The sequence below is a fragment of the Aedes aegypti genome, chromosome 2, assembly GCF_002204515.2.
Source record: "Aedes aegypti strain LVP_AGWG chromosome 2, AaegL5.0 Primary Assembly, whole genome shotgun sequence".
In the NCBI taxonomy this organism is placed as follows: Eukaryota; Metazoa; Arthropoda; class Insecta; order Diptera; family Culicidae; genus Aedes; species Aedes aegypti.
This window is the reverse complement of record NC_035108.1, coordinates 206640684-206655404: the sequence shown is the minus strand read 5'-3', so window position 1 is coordinate 206655404 and position 14721 is coordinate 206640684.

The window sequence follows — 14721 nt, the reverse complement described above, 5'->3', positions numbered from 1 at the left end:
ACATAGAATATCCAATGTTGAAACATTGGAACAAATGTCAAATAAAATCATTAATAATTTCAGGCAAAAATCGTTACAATCTTCTATTGCCACGATTGATGCGTTATATGTTTAGGTTAAGTTAGGTTAAGTATATTAAATTTGGTTTCTCTTATATGCAGGTGAAATCAACTCACCTGTAAAAAATCTGAACTGCTAAGGCAAATGAAATGTAATATGTTGTTAACAAAATGTTAATAAAATCATAGATTTGTGTTACCAAATAAGAATGATAGTGTTGTCTAATAACACAGAACACCTAGATATAAGAACTAATAAATGTAATGTTTGGAATAATACTAATGAAGAAATTAAAAAAAAAAATTAACAAGCACCACTTGTTTTATCGTCTCTTAATCATCATCCTTCTGCTTTTTCTTCTTTTAATTGTGTTACATCCCAACTGAGGAAGAGCCTTTTTCTCAGCTTACTGTTATCAACCTAGAGTTTGTTTTTTGAGCGAAAAAATATAAACAGAGAGGCAACAAAAAGGGAAGATGCAGAACAGAGCAAATTCCATAGAAAGAGTGCCATTACAACTCCGCGAGGGCTATTTTGTTCGGGCGAGACACTCAAGAGTTCTTTTAAAGTGTGAGAAAATGTGAGCATAGTAACGAGAGAGAAAGAGTACCAGAAAAAATCTTCGTATTTTTTGCACTCTCACTCGAATCGTTTGAGGATCTGTGTTGAATCATCAAAATCTGTGTTAAAACATCGAATTCGTTCATTTTTGTATTGCAGAAGAGTTCTGTCAAGCCTGGTTGCTAGGACGTGACCAGAGCAACTCTCGACTGTTGAAAGATGCGTCAATCTTGTCCAACATGTTAAATTTGAAAACTCTAATTGATAAGCGGATAAGAAGAAGTCAAACCTTATTGGATCGTATATGACGTGAGTCGAAAATTCAACCCTGAGACTATTGAAAAACATTTTAAAACTTCAAAATAAATTTTATGTTTATATTTCAAGCATTTAAAAATTTAAATTTTTTATTTTTTTTTTGTGTTGATAAAAACGGAATAGTTTGTTGACAAAATCAGAACGTGACAAAATCGGAGCGTGACAAAATCGGAACGTGATAAAAACGAAACATACCTGTATCATTAAAAATGACTTACTTCGAAATTTGGTCAAATTGTTAGGAAAATCTAGATAAAAACTGATTAATGTGAATATGGGGTTTTCATGATATTGTTCGTTTCGTTGAGGAATAGATTCTCGTGCACATTTGGAACGTGGAAAAATAATTACTCACACGTCAGTTTCTATGGCACTTTAATAGAAGCACGCAACTTGCATTCAATGTACAATCCTACATAATGCGTTACATGTGCGTTACTGGTTGGTTTTGTTAGCTACGACGCCATCCAATATATGGCAAACATGGTGGGAGATTATATTGGTGTGTCTATTAAAGGGCAAAATCCTCAATAATATTTTCAAAATTTGCACATTGGTGAAAAGCTTGGAAATAGGAATGATTATCTTATGGGTCACGCACAAATTGCGTTACGCTCTAAGAGGGGGGAGGGGTTCGAGCCAAACGTGACAAGCCTTACAAAATTTTCGAAAGACTCATACAAAAAGTGTGACAAATGGGGGTGGGAGAGATTTGGTTGGAAAAGTTGAAATTTAGCGTGACATAATTTTTGTACCATCCTTTATTTGACATGGTTTTGGGGCTATTAATTCTTTTAAGCACTGCTTAGGTCCTAGATAAACAATAATAATATGTATTATGCTTTTTCTGAAATCTTTCTAAAAAAAACTTTAAAGACTTCGTGTCGAGCATTGAGTACCTACATTGGGATATGGCGTGGGCAATTTCCACTCTATATTGGAAACCAATCGTTAGGTTTTTTTAGTGCGGTGCTTTATTTAAAAGGCAAATTGGACACTTCCAATGTTTTAGAATTCGAAAATTGCTATTTTTAGGCTATCATCCATATCACATATAAGTATGAAAAACTCTTTAGTGTAAACTCTAGTGGATTTAAATTGTGTAGTACTAAATTCGGTTTTTCATTTATTATTATAAAATCTTTTCAAGACAATAGTGCGATACACTGATAGTTCGCTTGAAAATAGAATCACGGTTGGCGTTTTCAGGAGTTGAAATTTGAATTATATTGAAGTAATATCAGCTTAAGATTGAACAAGACCTTTAGAATTGAAAGAACACACCAGCGATATTGACCAACATAATTGTCGGATCCGGAACCCACCTTCGACTAACGGCTAGAAAGGTCCTTAATCTTGCCTAGGCTCCAGCAGCCGACCAATAATTTTCGTGGTCACGAATAGGCGCAATTATCACCATACACTATGCTGCCGTATAACACCAGCCACAATCAGGGCAAGATTAATGTTCACCTTCCACTGCAATGCCCGTAATCCATCCACAGTATGAAGACTCTTAAGGCTTGGAAATCACCACCAACCAAGCCGTAGCAGAACAACTTATCCCAGCTTTCAATCACACCTGAGTCACTCCGGGCGGACGCGGTACTTCTTATCGTTCAATTAAACAATAATTCTCAACTTAGCACTATATTCCACGTAACCTTAAACTTAGAACTAATCGAATTCACGAGAATATATATTGAAATATGCGACCGATCGCGTCGTGAGGCTAAAGTAAACTGAGCAGTGGATGCGTTTGATATCATCATCAGAGTAAGCCATCCATCCACCGTGCTCTGATGATCGATATCAGTGACGTCATCCACTGAGAGAACCAACGATCGGCATGGCCAGTGCGAGAGCATCCCAGCGATTGTTGGGTGCTTATCATCGCCGCATCCAAGCCTCGGACAATCGCTCTCCGCATCGCTGTAGGCTTGAGAAGGATAGCAGCAACAGACAAGATTCGTCTGTCCATCTATCCATCCGTAGTTGTCTAGGCATAGCATAGACTGCGACGACCCATTGTTCCTCCATCGACTGCTCCATCGGTGAAACAATACCGTCTGGGTTTTGGCGAGCTGTCTGGATGGGCATAATAATGTTTTGCTTTTGGCAAAATATAGTTTTATTTAAAAAGTTCAAATTCTTTAACACCCCATTTTGCATTTCCGTCAGAAATCACACATTTTCATGATTATTTCAGAAATCTGCCATATGACTGTCCTCATTGTAATTGACTTTTGATATGCATGCCGGGAGAATGGTACGAATGTATTTTGTTCAACTATTGCCATACTAGAAGTTGCTCGAAATTTTAGTAGAATTTAGTTTTCATCCCTTAACACCCCAACTCTAAGCAAGAGGTAATTTTTCATTCATTTGCAAATAGTATATGGGATTCATATACTTACCAAAACATTTTCAAATAAATTTCACCAATCCTACATGTACATTCTTACAAACGTTTCATCTAAACTCAATGCAATCGAACCTTATTTTGAACTTATTGAGCATCCAATCTATCCTGAGCCAGCACGAAAAAGTCAATAAAATAGATTTGCTAAATCCAACGGCATCGGAGGTACCGTAAAACGGGGTAACTTTGATAATGCGGGTAACTTTGATAGTGCGAGACCCACAACATATTGAACGAAATAACGAAGTTTCTGTCAATCAGTTAAGCAAAACGAATGCAAAACTAAAAAGTATTAGTATGACACTTCATGTCAAAGCTATTTTCGTTGGAATCAAGAGCATTTGAGGATATAAATCCAAATATTAAAAAATGACAATATTTTATCCTTTTTGCTACGCTTACAAACAATCTGTTCTACGATCACTATTTAATAAAGTCATAATGTGTTCGTCACTTATCCATGATAGCCTAGTTATAGTAGAACATGATTTCGGTCTCAAATCTCTTAGCGAATACCATTTTTACAAACTGGGACCATTTTTGTAATCTAAGTCAGAAATTTTTCGAGATTTCCATATAGCGCTAAACGCCTAGAGGTATGCAACGCCCTATAAATGTTGCGTTATTCATTCAATTTTGTTCGATTTATACTCCATTATCAAAGTTACCCCAAAACAGAAAACCGACTTTCGATTATATGAAAAATTATATATCCATTCAGAATAAATCCTTAGGCAATCTATCAAATGCAATCGATAGCTAGGATGTCAGTACTTGTTTTAAAAATATAAATTGAAATTCTTTGAAACAGCATGCATATATATTGAAGTTTTCTTCGAAAAAACTATCAAAGTTACCCCGTTTTACGGTATTCCTTTTTATCGAAGCCATAATTCAAAACCGCTATACGGAATCCATTCATTATCCATCCCAGCAAAGGGAAACCCAAATAATGACAATATTCAAATAACCCGTGGCACTGAAGAAATTACATGCTTCATTTATTAATTAAAAGTTATGAACGAACAGACACCCATTGGAAGCCCGGCGCGTTTTTCATGGTGGTGGCAGTCGTACAATACAGGCTATCTTGGTTAGGGCAGTTCAAATTACAAAAAAAAAGTTTGAAAATTCAGTCTCCGATATCTTTCTGACTATCTTTTCGATTGTTTTCTGTAAAATTCTTAGAAGTTTTCTGTAAAATTCTTAGGATTTGAAAAATGAGGTACTAGCATTAATATGGATACAATGGGCCCAGATAGCCATAGCGGTAAACGCGCAGCTATTCAGCAAGACCAAGCTGAGGGTCGTGGGTTCGAATCCCACCGGTCGAGGATCTTTTCGAGAAAATTTCCCTCGGCTTCCCAGGGCATAAAGTATCTTCGTACCTGCCACACGATATACACATGCAAAAATGGTCATTGGCATAGTAAACTCTCAGTTAATAACTGTGGAAGTGCTCATAAGATCACTAAGCTGAGAAGCAGGCTTTGTCCCAGTGGGGACGTAACGCCAGGAAGAAGAAGAAGAGTTCAACTTAAATTAGTATTTTTTCAAGTTCTTTATACAAATTCTCAATTAAAAACTTTCACGTCTTTTACTTCAAATCCTCATCAAAACGGCTAATCATTTGAAAGAATGCATTGTTCATCATAATGTTTGCAAATTAGATATGGAAGGCGAAATTTTCAAACTTTTTTGCGATTTGAACCACCCTAATACAGGTACCATGATCGAGTCTAAAGGGTTCGCGCGAGCGCACGCCGTTTTACATCCTTCGGCCGTTGGTAATTAATTTCGCGTTCAGGTCAGAACAAGTCGACTGCAAGTTTAGTTAAATTTATTGTCAATAGCCGCTGGGGAAATTGCCTGTGAGCGAGATTCTTGGATGGTTTGCGGTTTGACTTGTGATAAATTTGATGAAATTTGTGCTTCGATTTCGCTGAAAGGCATTTCTTTCGGTTTTGAGGATGCGATTTTTAAGAGGTATGCGATAAAAACACATGCAAAGGATATGATCAACAATTAAATAATAAATATTATGACCTGGAAAGGCCTTCCGGAGCTTTTCTGTAAACGCAATGATAGCGGAATAGCAACGGAAAACGGAACCGGTTTGCCAGCATGAGCTATACCATGCTTGTCGACTTGGTGTTGGTTCACTTTCATTCGTTGACAACTCGTTCGAGATAGTGTGATTCATTCTAGCCGAATCGGTTCCGCTGTCATTGCAGTTGGGCCTCAACTGTTAAGACTGAAAAATAAGACCATACTGAAAACGGTAAGGTACAATTCCCGCGTCTGTCAATGAAGTTTTTCAATTTTAATTTTACTCAACTGACGAAAACTTGGTGTCAAAACAACATACTGTATTATGACAAACATATAAGATAACATCATCATAGGGAGAAAATTTGTCAAAACATTATTAAATATATATAAAAGCATATATTGGAAATATCATTAATGTTGTCATTTTCTAGTTTTCCACCTAGTATTGTCCGCAGCACTTTACGCTCGGAACACCGAACGGGTTTCGGACTGCCTCTGCCAACATCCACGCTTCGTGACCGTAGGTAGAAGGCTACCGGAAGAGTCAATTTTTATACATGGTGAATTTTGTGTTCGTTTGTTAGTTGCGGAACCTAAGCCGGTTATGTAATCCGTAAAAAACACTATTCGCAACCGCGATTCGTATTTTACTTGGCGGGAAACGTTATTGTTACCCTTCAACAACAGTTATGGAAGGTCTCTAAGGTTGATATCGTCCGCAAAGCCAAAGAATATGTGCGACTGTGTGATGATAGAGCCGTTTCTCTGCACGCCAGATCTCCTATTGACCAGTGTTGACCAGAATCATTTCCCCGAAATTCGAATTGTGAAGCCATGAACTGGTATAACTGTGCGTTGTATTCCTGAGATGGAGGGGGAGGTGGTTGGGCTTGAGTGTTGCACATGGGATCCTACAGTTTCGATCTCGGTGGGCCGCAATTCAAGTTTCGGTGAAATGATTCGCACTCACTCACTCACTCATTTCATTTCACCGAAACTTGAATTGTGGCTGTCTGGGAACAAAATTGATCGATTTTGTGTGCAGTACTCAAACTCAACCATCTGCTTTTCTATCTTAGGAGAATAGAGCATGAATGTAGTAGTTCGTGGCTTCGTAGTTCGGAAAATGTTATTTCGGGGAAATTAGTCTGAGCAACACTGCTATTGACACTCACGAGTGCAATGATGAACAATAAATTTGAAAGTACGTCTCCTTGCATCAATCCGTCCAACGTTACAAACGAGGTTGACACCTCATCTGCAATCCAAACACTTGGTTTCGAACCATTCAGCGTTGCCCGTATCAGCCTAACTAGTTTCATCAGAAAAACATGTTCAGACATTACCTACTATAGCTCATTTATGTTCACTGCATCGTACGCTGCCTTTAAAAAACAACGCTCAAAGTTTGATGTTTGTTTTCTCATACAAATGTTCTAGTACAATTCCCATTTAGTACATTTCTAAATGCCCATTAATTTAACACCACCGTACAGAAAACGAATAAATTAATTAATGTAACATCTAAACAGATAACACTTTGCAAAGTGGATACTGGGTTCGCCGTAGAGTTGAGCGAGCTCATAATTCATCCTTCGCCGCCGAGGACCTGGGATCGAATCCCATCCCCGACATAGTCACTTATGACGTAAAAAAAAAAGTTATAGTGACGACTTCCTTCGGAAGGGAAGTAAAGCCGTTGGTCCCGAGATGAACTAGCCTAGGGCTAAAAATCTCGTTAATAAAGTCAAACCAACCAACCAACCTTCGCCGCCACGCACCGTTTTCCTGCACACCGCCAAAGATCGTCTTAAGCACCCGACGTCCTCGAGCATCGTCCAATTTTCTTGCCCGTAGAGGACTACGGGCTGCATGAGCGTTTTGTACATGGTACAGTCACCCCACAGTTATGGATAGCACACAGATTTGGATCAAAGTTGGATAAAACGGGAATATCTCATCAACTATAGTTGCAATTAGGCAGAACACATTTTACTAACGTGAACCATAAATCTGTACAGCATCGCCATCAATTATAATATGCTTAACCCGTAGGGGGAGATCCCCCAGTACCGGACACTTAAGCCACTAAATTCATAATTCGAAAAATATTGGTTTTATGTGCTCGTGTTACCCATTTATGGTAAATATTATCATTTTTATAGTGTACAAAAATAAATTTGAAAATATAAGTATGAATTTTGATATTGCATTTTGATGATGTATTTCAGTACCAAATTGATCGATCTTGAAAGGTGGCACCCAATACCGGACACAATCTGGAAATGCCTCGAATTCTGTAAATTTGAACATCATTGAATGTGTTTACTTTAGGAATAGTATATAATTGGCAATTCAATGCATTTGCAACATTTACAAGAACAATTTGAGTATTTCATAGTTTGCAAGATGTCCATCAAAAACCTCTTTCTTATATGATGAAAAATAGCACATTTTACGATGTTGTTCTGAATGTTCATTTTTCTTAATTTTATTGCATGTTTGATACCATAATCGACGGAATCCATGAAAAATGAATGTATTTTGAGACACTCGTGCAATAATTACAAAGATATCATATAACAAATCAGGCTGTCCGAAACTGGGGGACAGGAGGTGCTTAAACAAAATTGTAATTTGTCCATATTTAGTCCAATTATGGTACAAAGTTCATTCATACTATCAAATTGGGATTATGTTCGAATATGCTTGCGTGATCGAAAGTATTTTTTCATATTCAAAATAATTACTAAATAGGCTCAAAATTAAGGCAATACGTCAAATTTTTTGAAATTTTCAATCTTTTGTACTTTTTGAAAAAGGCATGCATATTTCAAGGATGTGTTATTCTACGCAAACATTAGTCTCCATAATAGCTTCCTTCACTACTAATACACCATCTTGATTGGACCATGATTTCTCAATGTTTCGACTTTGTCCGGTATTGGGTGCTGTCCGGTACTGGGGGATCTCCCCCTATAGGCCTGAGTGAAAGCAAAAATACTAAAACTCTTACCACTCAGCAAATACTTAACGGATTCAAATAATTTTTTGTCAGTTTACTGGCCCACATATTTAGTTTCTAGAAGTGGTCGGAGGAACTCGGGAAAACTCCTGTAGCCGGAGTTATTGTGGTGCGTCACTGGGTCAAGTCAGGTAGAAAAAGGCGTTTTTTTTTTGGGACGTACTAAGTTATCTTAATTAATTTCCAATGGCAATAATTTTAATTTGCATAAATCATTAAGATCTCATATTCTACATTATACATGAGGAGTATCGCACCGTTTAGAATGTTCTGGATGTGGTCATTCGGACTTAATGCCCTGTAGAACCGGCTCTAGATTTGTTCGGTACTAAACTGTTTCAAATCCCATATTAAGCTAAATAATAACAAACAAACTCATGGATATCTCTTCTGCTATCCCTCGGATTGATTTTCTCTCTTCAGCAAATGTCTTCATTATGGTTTGAAAAACGAGTTTTCAATATGGGATAATAAGTTTGTATTAATATTACAGAACTACCGTGTTTGGAACATATCTCAAAATTTCTCCATAGTAATTTCTATACAAACCTATATTGTCTTTGGGCCACCTTTAAATCACCACCTAGAAAGCTGAAAATTTCACAGAACACTATTTTTATGGTAAGGATGGTAAGGAGCATATGGGAGATTGGATTTTCAAACATTTTTAAATTTTGAACCGCCCCAATACCACAGTTTAGAATCAAAGGTAAGACAATTCCGAAACAAACGCCAAAACGTATGCTTTCACTAGCACACCATTCGTTTATCTCGCAGATAATTTGCTTTATAGTGTTTTGATCCATAATATGAGCTGATTTGATCCATAATACGGATCCTCCTCTCCCACTGATCCACATCTGTGGGGTGGACATCGTTTGCAATTTCCATCGAAATCGACACTTTTTTCGTAAATAACCGGGTATTTTGAGGTGTATTCTCAAAAACAACTATATTTTGCAGTGCCTGGGAAGTAATTTTGTTTTGTACTCCGTCACCATGTTTTTTAATCATAATTTGTTCTGAAAAATTACCCTTAGTTGATCCATAACTGTGGGGTAACTGTACATTTGGTGCGGGTGTGAATCTTTTTTGACCACAGCTTCTTGTGGAGGCCATAGTAGGCACGACTTCCACTGATGATGCGCCTCCGTATTTCACGGATAATGTTATTGTCAGCCGTCAGCAAGGATCCAAAGTAGACGAACTCGTCGACCACCTCGAACGTATCCCTGTCTATCGTAAAACTGCTACCTAGGCAGCCCTGTCGCGCTCGGTCCCACCAGCTAGCATGTACTTTGTCTTGGTCGCATTCTCCACTAGTTCAACTTTTGCTGCCTTGCGTTTCAGGTGGATGTACAGGTCTGCCACCTTTTCAAATGTCCGACTGACAATATCCATATCATCCGTGAAGCAAACAAATTGACTGGATCTCGTATAAATCGTACCCCGGCTGTTGAGCCCGGCTCTCCGCATAACACCTTCTAGCGCAATATTTAACAACAGGCACGAAAGTCCATTACCTTGTCGTAGTCCCCGGCGGGATCCAAACGAACTAAAATGTTCATCTGAAATCTTTACACAATTTTGCACACCTTCTCTCGTCGCTCATATCAGTATCGTAAGCTTCCCGGGAAACCTGTTCTTGTCCCTGATTTTCTATAGCTCTACGCGGTCGATGCTATCGTATGCCTCCTTGAGATCTATGAAAAGGTGAGATGCGTTGGCGCCTGGATTCACGACATTTTTGGAAAATTTGCCGTACAGTAATGATCTAGTCCATTGTCGATCGGCCGTTTACTCGTTTACTACAAACAGCAAATAAATTTCAAATTTACATGGCACGTATTTTTTTATAATAACCATGTAAAAGGAGTTGCAACTGAACATTCAACGATAATTAATGTAAACTATCTCATTGCATTCGAAAATGCTTGCAATCTTGAGTGAAACTGAAACATTTCATGATCTTACATCCAACATTCGCCAATATTGCATGCTTTCTTGCATCTTGAAAGTGAAATTGAAAACAAGAATGCTCAGTTTACATGATTCTACGCTGAAAATTTTGTCAAAAATAATACACATGGATGGATCGCGGTTTGTCATAGGCTGACCATATGCTAACAGAGCAAAAACGGGACACATGGCGAACAAAAAACGGGACATAGGCTTATAAAAAAAGGTACATAATCTTCATCCATATTTTAAATTCTTCTACTACAATCTTAATAACGATTTCTATTCACTCGTAATTGTTTATTTTTGTTGTGTTACAAATCACAGTGTCAGTGTGATGTCTAGTGTTGATGAGATTTGTCGCGTTCAGTTTCGTAGAGGTATTGTAAAGAAAAAGAAAACGTTTGTAGATAGGTAGTAGTAGTGTTAGTCACCACCAGGGCTGCGCTAAACCACACGAATGGGCGGCCATGAGGGTGACCATAATGAGACGGATCGATGACGTAGATGGACATGGGTCAACGGCCAAAGGTTCGAGGTCAACGTTCACCAGCAAGACACTTCATAAGTCTGGTGATCTTCAACGAGAACAGTCGCGCTTTACAGCAGTTGCATAAAATTCAAGTAGTGAAAATCGTAAGAGGAAAGATAGTTCAAAAGGAAGAAGAGGAAGTGAGTGAGAATCTAGACATCCAGGTAAATCCCGTCTCAAAATAACCCTGAACCTAGTTCGACCGTATCGTGCGAAACCCACCATTTTGAAATCGCCATCGCGGTTTTTATTCAGAATCGCCTTTGAAGAACCTACTCGCCAGTAGTGTGTCCCTAAAGCCCTGAACCGAGTTCGAACTTCAAGTGCGCCACAAAAACCAGGTTTTCCAGTGAATCCACGGATCACTGAAGCCTCGAGTTTGTCACCACACTCGAGGGGCGCACGGGGCAGGCAGGAGTTTCACGAGAGGCTGCAGCCGAAGAAGAAGAGAGAAGGAAGCATCGTCGCCCTTGGCCAGAAGAGAAGGACAAGTCTGAGCGGTCGGTGAAGGAGCAACGGAGGAGGAGCAGCGGAAAAGGTGCTGCAGTGAAAGGGGCCCGAAGAAGTGAAGGAATTGTAGGGTAGGAGTAGGATAAGAAAGTGGGAGGCGTCGTCCGGTGTTGAGGACGGACGCAAGGATAGAGAAGGGAAAGTCAGGAGTAGAACAGGGAGTAGAACGTCAAGGAAGTGTGAATACAAGTGTGCACCGAGACCGAAAATAGAGGGAATTTTATTTGAGCTATCTTTAAGGTGATTATAGAACGAAGCCACACCTCAAATTTTGAAGAGCACAAGACTTGAGAACCAAACAGCGCTCCGCGCTAAAAATCTATCCCATTGGACACCACCAGCAAGCAAACAAGTTGATTGGTTTTCAACGTGAACTGTTGTCAGGTACTCTCGTCTTGTGCACTTGAAAATTCAAAGTTTGGCTTCGTTTTATAATCACCTTAAGTGTTTTCTTTCGCGGAGTGGCACGAGCGTAGCGCCGACCCTAAGGCTTGGAGACGGGGGTCTCTCTCATTTTATATTCTGCTATTTACGTTTATAAGCGTAAAAATATAAGTTGATTTTTTTCATATGCCTTATATTTTGATCGCATGTATTGTTACAAAGGCGTTACAGTTGGCACGCACGTTTTCCACAGATATGATTTTTTAATGAAACGCCACTTAATGCATATCGTTAGAAATCAAGGTCAAAAACATGTAAGTAACCTTTAAATATTCAGGGCAGATGTTAAAGTTGTTCAAAACTGAAAGTACATTAGAAATTGAATTCATTCAAGCATATATTTTCTATGATCATTAATTTTACTAACAGGAAAAAATTATCACCCTTTAAAGCCTTAAGAAAATGAGTTACAACTCTCGAATTTTAAATAAACAAAAATTGCTTCTGGTTTGCATGAAGAGCAGGGCCGATTCATAAAAAAATTAGACAATTTAATAATGATTTTGACTGAAAATTGTAGAAGAAACTTAATAGTTTCATGGTCCTAACAATTTATTTTTCAGAATTTATTTTATGAATGATGAATCAGTGATGAAAGTAGATTTGTTGTTTAAAATAACCTTAAGAATTTATTAGATAATTTCTCTTTCATATGAAAGATTTTTTTTTGACCGCGTCATTCTCCATTCAATTTTTATTCTCTAAGGACTGTTTGAAACCCAATAAATTATTTTTGTTTTGGTGATACCGCCAAGCTACCATTCACCGTGCATTTAAGAAAAATTTGCACTTCAACGAATTGTATAACTTTGCCAAATAATTTGATGCGTGCTAGAATACCACTACGTAGCGTGCAATTATATAATAATTCAGGAAAAAATATAAAACTAGTGTTGGATAACAAAATAATACTCTAAAATATGTTTGAAAATGTCATGTTAAGGTCGCCTCGTACCGTTCTATGTCACCATTTACCGTGCACACTAGTGCACCATTCACCGTGCATATAGTTTTCGTCATGATTTAATTTTGTATCTTGAAGAAACGTTGGTAATGGAGCAACTATGTTGCTATTAGTGTGCGCACTCATTTATAAGAGTATTAAAATCTTCATTTATAATAAAAACCATAAAAAGTTTAAAAATTTACTAAATAAATAATTTTACATTAAAATCGTTATAGGAGGTTTGACTGTATTGTCCAAACCATTTTATATTCACTCAAACACTCAATATAAAGTTTTTTTCAATCACGACATAACAATAAATCTAATATTACCGAATAATTTCAAGCTTTTTACAGTAATGCACGGTAATGGGAACCATACATATTGAAAAGAGTCCATTTACCGTGCATTTGGGTTTTGACTGAAACACAATAAAAAATTATAAATTGCATAAAATTTCATTGCTCATACGATGAAATACATCTAACTAGTAGTATCCACAGTGTAGACTTGTTGAAATTTTGAAAAATTTCATACTCTAACGTTAAAATGAAAAATGGTTATTTTTGGCGTTTCTACTAAGAGTGTTGAAAAACCTCATTATCAGATTTCACATGATTTTGACTACATAAACTAGGTTTTTCAAAATGCTTCGTGACAAAAACTATTTCATTTTATCAGTTTTATCTTATTTTGCTGACAAAAGAATAATTTGTGAAAATTGTATGAATATTCTGTAGGAATTTGTATATGTGCACGATGAATGGAGCCCGCACGGTGACGGGTGATTTAACGGTACATCAATTCTGAGTTTGTGAATTTCTGAAATTCTGAAAACGCAGAAACAAGTTTGTTTAGGGTCAAGTTTTGTAATAAACACATCTAAGAAAATGATATACTCAAGTTTTAGGAAACTAACTTCAAACCTTAGGTCTAATTTAGGAAATTTTTGTATCTTCTTGTTGAATTATTATAAGACCCAAATTTTATTGAAAATGTCATAAATATGAGCACAGAAGATAATGGGGCACTCGCCAAAGACGAAAAACCACTTAGAAAAAGCAAAAAAAAATAATGAACATGAAATTGTCATGTTAACAGGGATTACCTACACGACATTTTAATAAAATATTTGTGTTCGATACTACTGAAATATGGCTCTGATTGACAAAATGAAAACTATTGAAAACAAAGATAAGTAGCTTATTAGTATTTTAAAAATAGTTAAATTATGTTATAAGGAATGTACCTATTTCCAGAAAAACGGGACAAATTTGGCATTTTCAATAATATGACGGGACAGCCCGATAAGGTCGTGAAAACGGTACTGTCCCGTTAAATACGGTACGTATGGTCAGCCTATCTATGCAATATATTGTGAATAATTAAACCTTCTTATATCACAAATTAAAAACATTTACAAACGATACGCGATAGTTTGGCTACACGATGTTGATCTAAATGATCGATTACCGTTAGCCTCATTGATAGGAGGTAGTGGGAGCATATAGTTTTATGGTTATATTTGCCCCGATTTCCCTAAAAACGATTTGTTTCATGATTTGGTCGGCGTTAAGTCAGAGGGGACCAAGTACAAAACATGGGAAAAGTTGATTATTCTCTAATTAGATGCAAAATTACATTACCTCCGTTTCACTTTGACCAGATTTGATGCATTCTGTAAACTGCAAGAGATGTGTGACAAATTTACTTTGAATGATCAATAAAAATCGATAAAAGTGTGCAGTCAGAGTGGACCAAGTGCTTATTACTAGAATAGCGAAAATGATCAGCGCACTGAGGAATGCGAGGAAATGAAAAACATTTCAAGAGTTTTGTCAGATTTTTCGACATCGAATGGTTCTTCTAATTATCCACCAATAGAAATTTAT